At 48.0% G+C, this 8,889-nt stretch overlaps 1 long non-coding RNA gene across 1 annotated transcript; it reads right to left on the bottom strand.

The window, feature by feature from the left end:
- Positions 1–2,071: 2,071 nt before the first annotated feature.
- Positions 2,072–8,541, bottom strand: LOC141023462 (uncharacterized). The gene is made up of 3 exons (XR_012185005.1): positions 5,117–8,541; positions 3,696–3,767; positions 2,072–2,354 (listed from the first exon to the last, which is right to left on the bottom strand). It is a non-coding gene; the product is annotated as an uncharacterized lncRNA (long non-coding RNA).
- Between the last annotated feature and the right edge of the window lie 348 nt (positions 8,542–8,889).

Genomic DNA, 8,889 nt, shown 5'->3' with positions numbered 1-8,889 from the left:
ATCAAGACGCCTCATTGGTCTTTCACAGAGTACGTACCTTGACAAGATATTGAAGAAGTTCAATATGGATCAGTCCAAGAAGGGGTTCTTGCCTGTATTGCAAGGTGTGCAATTGAGCATGGCTCAATGCCCGACCACGGCAGAAGATAGAGAAAAGATGAGTGTCATCCCCTATGCCTCGGCCATAGGGTCTATTATGTATGCCATGCTGTGTACCAGACCTGATGTAAATCTTGCCGTAAGTTTGGTAGGAAGGTACCAAAGTAATCCCGGCATGGAACACTGGACAGCGGTCAAGAATATCCTGAAGTACCTGAAGAGGACTAAGGATATGTTTCTCGTTTATGGAGGTGACGACGAGCTCGTCGTAAAGGGTTACGTCGATGCTAGCTTCGACACAGATCTGGATGACTCGAAGTCACAAACCGGATACGTGTATATTTTGAATAGAGGGGCAGTAAGCTGGTGCAGTTGCAAGCAAAGCGTCGTGGCGGGATCTACATGTGAAGCGGAGTACATGGCGGCCTCAGAGGCAGCACAGGAAGCAGTCTGGATAAAGGAGTTCATCACCGACCTAGGGGTGATTCCCAATGCGTCGGGCCCGATGACTCTCTTCTGTGACAACACTGGAGCTATTGCCCTTGCCAAGGAGCCCAGGTTTCACAGGAAGACCAGGCATATCAAGCGTCGCTTCAACTCCATTCGTGAAAGTGTTCAAAATGGAGACGTAGATATTTGTAAAGTACATACGGACCTGAATGTAGCAGATCCGTTGACTAAACCTCTCCCTAGAGCAAAACATGATCAACACCAGAACTCTATGGGTGTTCGATTCATCACAATGTAACTAGATTATTAACTCTAGTGCAAGTGGGAGACTGTTGGAAATATTCCCTAGAGGCAATAATAAATGGTTATTATTATATTTCCTTGTTCATGATAATTGTCTATTGTTCATGCTATAATTGTGTTATCCGGAAATCGTAATACATGTGTGAATACATAGACCACAACGTGTCCCTAGTAAGACTCTAGTTGACTAGCTCGTTGATCAACAGATAGTCATGGTTTCCTGACTATGGACATTGGATGTCATTGATAACGGGATCACATCATTAGGAGAATGATGTGATGGACAAGACCCGATCCTAAGCATAGCACTAAAGATCGTGTAGTTCGTTTGCTAGAGCTTTTCCAATGTCAAGTATCATTTCCTTAGACCATGAGATCGTGCAACTCCCGGATACCGTAGGAGTGCTTTGGGTGTGCCAAACGTCACAACGTAACTGGGTGACTATAAAGGTGCACTACGGGTATCTCCGAAAGTGTCTGTTGGGTTGGCACGGATCGAGACTGGGATTTGTCACTCCGTATGACGGAGAGGTATCTCTGGGCCCACTCGGTAATGCATCATCATAATGAGCTCAATGTGACTAAGGAGTTAGCCACAGGATCATGCATTACGGTACGAGTAAAGTGACTTGCCGGTAACGAGATTGAACAAGGTATTGGGATACCGACGATCGAATCTCGGGCAAGTAACGTACCGATTGACAAAGGGAATTGTATACGGGATTGATTGAATCCTCGACATCGTGGTTTATCCGATGAGATCATCGTGGAGCATGTGGGAGCCAACATGGGTATCCAGATCCCGCTGTTGGTTATTGACTGGAGAGGCGTCTCGGTCATGTCTGCATGTCTCCCGAACCCGTAAGGTCTACACACTTAAGGTTCGGTGACGCTAGGGTTGTAGAGATATTAGTATGCGGAAACCCGAAAGTTTTTCGGAGTCTCGGATGAGATCCCGGACATCACGAGGAGTTCCGGAATGGTCCGGAGGTGAAGAATTATATATAGGAAGTCAAGTTTCGGCCACCGGGAAAGTTTCGGGGGTCACCGGTATTGTACCGGGACCACCGGAAGGGTTCCGGGGGTCCATCGGGTGGGGCCACCTATCCCGGAGGGCCCCATGGGTCGAAGTGGGAAGGGAATGTGACTCCCCCGATTTGACCGTACACTAATCATGCACGCAAATGTGTACGATCAAGATCAGGGACTCAAGGGAAGATATCACAACACAACTCTACAACATAAATAAGTCATACAAGCATCATAATACACGCCAGGGGCCTCGAGGGCTCGAATACAAGTGCTCGATCATAGACGAGTTAGCGGAAGCAACAATATCTGAGTACAGACATAAGTTAAACAAGTTTGCCTTAAGAAGGCTAGCACAAAAGTAGCAACGATCGAAAAGGCAAGGCCTCCTGCCTGGGACCTCCTAACTACTCCTCGAAGCCAAACTCCATGTAGAATCATCCTCGGGATCTCTAGCCCCTGGACTCCAGCATCTGGTTGCGACAACCAGGTATAGAAAGGGGAAAAGAGGGAGAAAAGCAACCGTGAGTACTCATCCAAAGTACTCGCAAGCAAGGAGCTACACTACATATGCATGGGTATATGTGTAAAGGGCCATATCGGTGGACTGAACTGCAGAATGCCAGAATAAGAGGGGGGATAGCTAGTCCTGTCGAAGACTACGCTTCTGACCATCTCCATCTTGCAGCATGTAGAAGAGAGTAGATTGAAGTCCTCCAAGTAGCATCGCATAGCATAATCCTACCCGGCGATCCCCTCCTCGTCGCCCTGTTAGAGAGCGATCACCGGGTTGTATCTGGCACTTGGAAGGGTGTATTTTATTCAGTACCGGTTCTAGTTGTCATAAGGTCAAGGTACAACTCCGGGTCGTCCTTTTATCGAGGGACACGGCTATTCGAATAGATAAACTTCCCTGCATGGGTGCACCACATAACCCAACACGCTCGATCCCATTTGGCCGAACACACTTTTCTGGGTCATGCCCGGCCTCGTAAGATCAACACGTCGCAGCCCTACCTAGGCACAACAGAGAGGTCAGCACGCCGGTCTAAACCCTATGCGCAAAGGGGTCTGGGCCCATCGCCCATTGCACACCTGCACGTTGCGTACGCGGCCGGAAGCATACCTAGCCCCCTTAATACAAGCGCGAGCTTACGGTCCAATGCGGCGCGCGCCACTCAGTCGTTGACGTCACGAAGGCTTCGGCTGATACCACGACGCCGGGATGCCCATAACTACTCCCGCGTAGATGGTTAGTGCGTATAGACCAAATGGCCAGACTTAGATCAAATACCCAGAACTCGTTAAGCGTGTTATTTGAAGTAACCACGAACGCCGACCAGGGCCAGGCCCACCTCTCTCCTGGGTGGTCTCAACCTGCCCTGTCGCTCCGCCATAAAGCAACAGTCGGGGGCCGTCAGGAACCCAGGCCCACCTCTACCGGGATGGAGCCACCTATCCTTTCAGCCCCCTCATCAGCATCACTTGCGGGTACTCCTCGAGCCGACCCGACTTTAGTCACCACATGTGTCATGTATATAAAGTATATAGTATATACCCGTGATCACCTCCCGAAGTGATCACGACCGAATACTATAGCATGGCAGACGGACAAGAGTGTAGGGCCACTGATGGAACACTAGCAACCTATACTAAGCAGTAGGATAGCAGGTAAGGGTAACAACCGTAGCAACAATGACAGGCTATGCATCAGTATAGGATTAACCGAAAGCAGTAACATGCTACACTACTCTAATGCAAGGAGTATAGATAAGGAATAGGCGATATCTGGTGATCAAGGGGGGGGGGCTTGCCTGGTTGCTCTGGCAAAAAGGGTTCGTCGTCGATGTAGTCGATCACAGGGGTACCGGCATCGGTCTCAGGGTCTACCGGAAAGAAGTAACGAAGGGGGAACACAATAAATAACAGAGCAATCAAAGCATCACAAAGCATAACATGACAAACGCGGTGCTAGATGTGCCCTAACGCGGTAGTAGGTGATATCGGCAAAGGTGGGAAACATCCGGGAAAGTATTACCGGTGTTTCGCGTTTTCGGACAGATGAACCGGAGGGTGAAAGTTGCGTGTTTGCTATGCTAAGGATGTGTGGCGCGCGAACGGGCTGCATGCCCGGATTCGTCTCATCGTTCCGAGCAACTTTCATGTACAAAGTTTTTCCATCCGAGCTAAGGTTTGTTTTATATTAATTTTAAAAGATTTAATCAATTTTCTAAAATTAAATTAATTCGAAAATTATATTAAATGAAAATGCTAAGTGCACCTACTAGAGTGTACACATCAATGCACACACAGGCTGACGTGTGGGGCCAGTGGGGTGTTGAGTCAGCAGGGTCAACAGTCAACATTGACTGGGTTGACTGGTCAAACTGGGCAGTGGGGCCCAGATGTCATTGGGCCATTATATTAAACATATTGTTTTATTTGCCTAGTTAGTGGTGGGGGCCATTAGTAGTGTGTAAGGTGCTGGGTTAGTGGCCTGTAATTAGATTAGCATCTAATCTAATCCTAGCAGGGCCCAGGTGGCAATGGCACTAGCCGGCCACTGTGTGGTTGTGCCTCACGCACGAGCGCACACATTGGGCGCTCGCGGCCAGCGCCAGCCGCAACACTGGTGGCCGAGCAAGCAGACGGCTGGGCGAGCGGACAGCGCAGGCGTGCGTCGGGGCAATCGGACGGCTGCGGGATGCGGCGAGGAGCAGGGGAAAGCAGAGGCAGCAGCAGGAAGTAGCGGCAGCAGAAAGCAGTAGCGCCAGTTGCAGCAAGAAGCAGAAGCGGCAACGGCAATAGCCAGCAGCAGCGCGGGCGGGCACGGCCAAGCCGCGATGGATGCACGCTCGGGCGGCGCAGGGGCACGGCCAGGGGCGCGCGTGAGCACGGCCACGCGGCGGTGAGCACGAGCGGCGGCCGGAGCGTGAGCAGCAGGAGGGCGGAGCGGGCGACAGCAGCACACACGCAGCGGGCATGGCAATGGCCAGAGGCAAGTGCGGGCTCGCGCGAGCGGCTGTGGACGTGCGCGCCGGCGAGGCACAAGTGCGTGGGGCGCGGTTGGGCGTCCACGTGCGGTCAGGGGCTTAGGCTAGAGCAGCACGGGCATACGGGCGTGACCACGGGCACGGACGGGCCAAACTCCGGCCATGGCGACTGGTCCTCTTGGGGCGACGTCTACGGCGTCAGATCGAGGGGGAAAAGTGGGGGAATCGAGAGATGAGCTCACCGTCGAGGCACAAGTAGGCCCGGTGGGAGCTCAGGAGCGCAGGGTTGGACGGATTTGGAGTTGAAAGTCGGCGGCGACCGGGGAAGAAGAAGCTCGATCCGCACGATGTAGAGGCGCCGAACTCGAACGGATGGTTGTAGATGGCGTAGACGAACACTACGGAGCTCCTGAACTTGTTGCATCGACGAGGGGAGTCCGGTGGCCGCGGGATCGGCGCAGCGACGGCGACGACCACGTCGGGTGCCTCTCCAGATCGGGGAGGAGAGCGAGGGGTAAGAGGGGGTAGTGGCTAGGGTTTGACCAGGGTCACGGGGTCGAGGGAGAGGGGCGAAGGGGGTCTTGTAGTCGAGGGGGAGGCGTGGATGGCCGGCACCTGGCCGAGGCGCCATGGATGGCCTCCACGCCCTCCTGTGAACAAACAGGAGGTGGGAGAAGGGCGGCTGGGCTAAGCCTCCCCAGCCACATGGGCCTAAGCGCCCAGTAGTTTAGGTTTTCTTCTTTTTTTTGTTTACTGTTTTTCTTTTTATCTACTATTTTATGTAAAGTTAATCCGCCAAATTGATTTTGTAAAATTATGAAACTTGGCTCATAATTTGTATTGCAATTTTGGACACTGCCACAAAAAGTTTGGAGTTATTTTGAATTTTTTAAATCATGTTTAAAACTTAAATGGTTCATTAAGATGATAAGGGACCACTTCAGAAATTACTAGGGATTAACTGGTGAGTCAAGTAATGTTGGTTTAATCATGACAATTAGTTAGCGAATACTTGTAACCCAATGAACATTTTTAATTTACCTTTTGAAAGAACTAATAATTTGACTCGTATTTTGAATTCGAATTTGAGTTTGATTTGGAACAAAGTGATCATTAGCAAGAAAAATGTGATGACATGGCACCATTAGTGAGTGGTTACTGTAGCTTAACTACCGGGGTGTTACAAATCTCCTCCACTACAAGAAATCTCGTCCCGAGATTTAAGAGGTGGGGGAAAGGGTGGAAAGTTCTGGTTACGAGATTCTAATGGATCTTCTCGGTCTTGGTTGCTCTTCCCGAAGTAGTTGATCCTTTGAGATGATGTATTTAGTTCTCCGCTTCAGGCTATTGTGACAAAGTTGTCATCCTTTTCTTCACGATCTCCATCGTACTTACGGAAAAGGATAAGGGGTATCTTCGGAAGAACTGACCTCTTCAAGGTTGCTTATCTGCTAGCCAACCTCGGGGAAGGTGGCGGAAAGTAACTCTCGAACTGAAACTTAAGAAAATATCAAGAGCAAAGTAAGGAGGTATCGTGGGAAGTTTCGGGCGTGCGGGCAGGCAATCGTTCGATGCCTGAAACAGCGCGTGAAAGGGTTCAGAGTAATGGGAATAAGTATTGTGTCTGATACTAAAATCAATGATCTTTTGAAAGGTGGCTTATGATCTACATACGAAGCCAAGCATGAGGATTCACTTTAGAAACATGGGTGTACAGGAGAGTCAGATTTCGATCCTGTGGAACTGTGGGTTATGGTCCCACCATGGGGGTTAAAGGTAGAAAGAGCGGTGACATCTTGCACGGTTATGATAGCAAGGCTTGTTAGAGGATAGTCTGTCAGTTATATCGGCAACAACGTCGGTACCAAGGGCGAGGCACGAAGAGAACCATTTTCCTGCTTGTTGAACAAGGCGGGCCAATAGGCTAAGTTCCCGTCCATCAGTGGTTACCGGAATGTCATCAACAATAGTAACAGGGTCTGACTGACAAGGTTGCACACCGAGGTGTTTACATAAGCAGGGAAATATTTCTGCTTATTTTATATAGATCACAAGAAAGGATAAACAAAACAATGGAAAGGAAAACATGATTCTCAGATTAAACAGGACAAAGGAAAGGAAAAATGTGTATAAACACATATTTCAGGGGTATATCCTTCCCAAGGACAAGCAGAGCATGATATCCACGACATGATAGAAAGTAGGAAACCATTTAGGCAAGGGGAGAGGAATTTCATGACATTACCCAAACAACGGTGTTTGGATAACTGATAAAGAAAATTTAGCATTGTGCTTCAAATGCTCTTATTAATGATCGAAGTACCTCAGACATGCTTCGAGATAGCATTGACATGGTCAGCAAGCAAAGGTCAGACTCTGGATACGCGAAGGATCCATCAGGAATGACTTACAGAATAAGTCTTACATTTCCCCTATGGAAGAATGGATAACCTCGCTAAAAAGGAAACTATAACAATAGGTCCTCCGGCCAGGTGTGCTAGGCATGACATCACCTTACCAGGTCACATGAAGACCAATGTTATAACTCTTGGAAAATGTTCCAACCATCATATCTGACCGAGACTCAGATCTGATTGGTGTCAGGACATCTCAGACTCAGAATGGCTGAGAGAAAAAGGTGCAACACAAATTGGCGAGATGACATTGCAAGATTATCGGGAAATGAACTATGGAAGCGAGTTCCAAAACAAGAGTTCAACATTAAACCAACGAGAGCATGAGGAGGTAGCTAATGAACTCAGCGACAATTCATCGAGACTTCCAAAAGATGAGTTTCCACATTTATGTGAACAAGGAGATAACATTAGTCAAATCAAATGATATAATGATGTATGCTCGAGGGAAACATACATAGTTAAACATTGGTTGAAAGGTGCACCTGAAATATGGGCTAGGTTGGACGACCAATGTCAGAAAGGTGATTCAATAATCAATAGTCTAAGAATGAACGGCCGACCATTAACTTCAAAGCAATAGGATTGCTAGAAGTTTTGAATTCACGCATCATAGTTCAATTGTCGGTATTCAGGTTAGAAACAACACGGGGATCAGAAAACAAATGGAAATGGCGAGAAGTATTACTATATCAAGAATTCTCAAGAGGTGGAGAAATTCTCACAATATCCTTGACCTAAAAGATGGTAATACTCCAAGGTAGAACATAACATAAGCTGGTTAGCAAGGAGCTCCATAACATGATCAAGTTTGTGATGAAAGGAATGTAAGGATGTTGTCGATGATAACTCAAACTACCAAGGAACGAGGATGGCACTTATCATCAAGAATTCCATTGATATCCTGGAAGGAGTCAAAATGTTGATGATGATCACGACATTTTGTTGTCGAGGGGATCCACGAAGAAGCAATTGATCAGCGACTGCATCAAGCAAAAGGACTGATGCAACAAAAGATTATTGGAGCCACAGATACTACACAAACTCGGGGTCAAGTTTGTTGTTCGAGGTGAAACGATATGACGAGGAAAATCGACGTAAGCTTAGCTCATCGTCGAAAGTGGTGCTCCGGGAATAAGGACAGGTAGCACAGTTAAAATCATCAAGATAATGATATAGCCAAACAGGCTAGGAATGGCGTGATCGGGTACAAACTCGTACTTAAAGAAGATTACTAAGAGTTGTTGAACCGTAGTGCGGACTTGGTTCAGTTATCGGTGTCTTTGCGTGATTAATAACTCAGAGCCCGTGGAAAATTGGAATCAGTGAGAATGTAGCACTTGATGAAGAACTCATAAGAAGTTATGCAGTTCCATGATAATCTCGAGATACCAGGGGGTAATACTCAACGACAGATCAAGGTAGAGGTTGGACTAGGGTATTGCTTTGCAGAAGACAAGTGCTCAAACTTGCACGAGAAACGGAATCAAGGAGAAACATGGTCGGAACCACGATTGCAAAGGATCAATTCACCGATACCAGATGATATTATACCAGGGAAATAGCTATTATTATAAGAAGCTTCCATGATAGGATCTACA

The sequence above is a fragment of the Aegilops tauschii genome, chromosome 5 (assembly GCF_002575655.3).
Source record: "Aegilops tauschii subsp. strangulata cultivar AL8/78 chromosome 5, Aet v6.0, whole genome shotgun sequence".
Taxonomy (NCBI): Eukaryota; Viridiplantae; Streptophyta; class Magnoliopsida; order Poales; family Poaceae; genus Aegilops; species Aegilops tauschii.
This window is presented reverse-complemented; position numbering and strand designations above follow the sequence as displayed.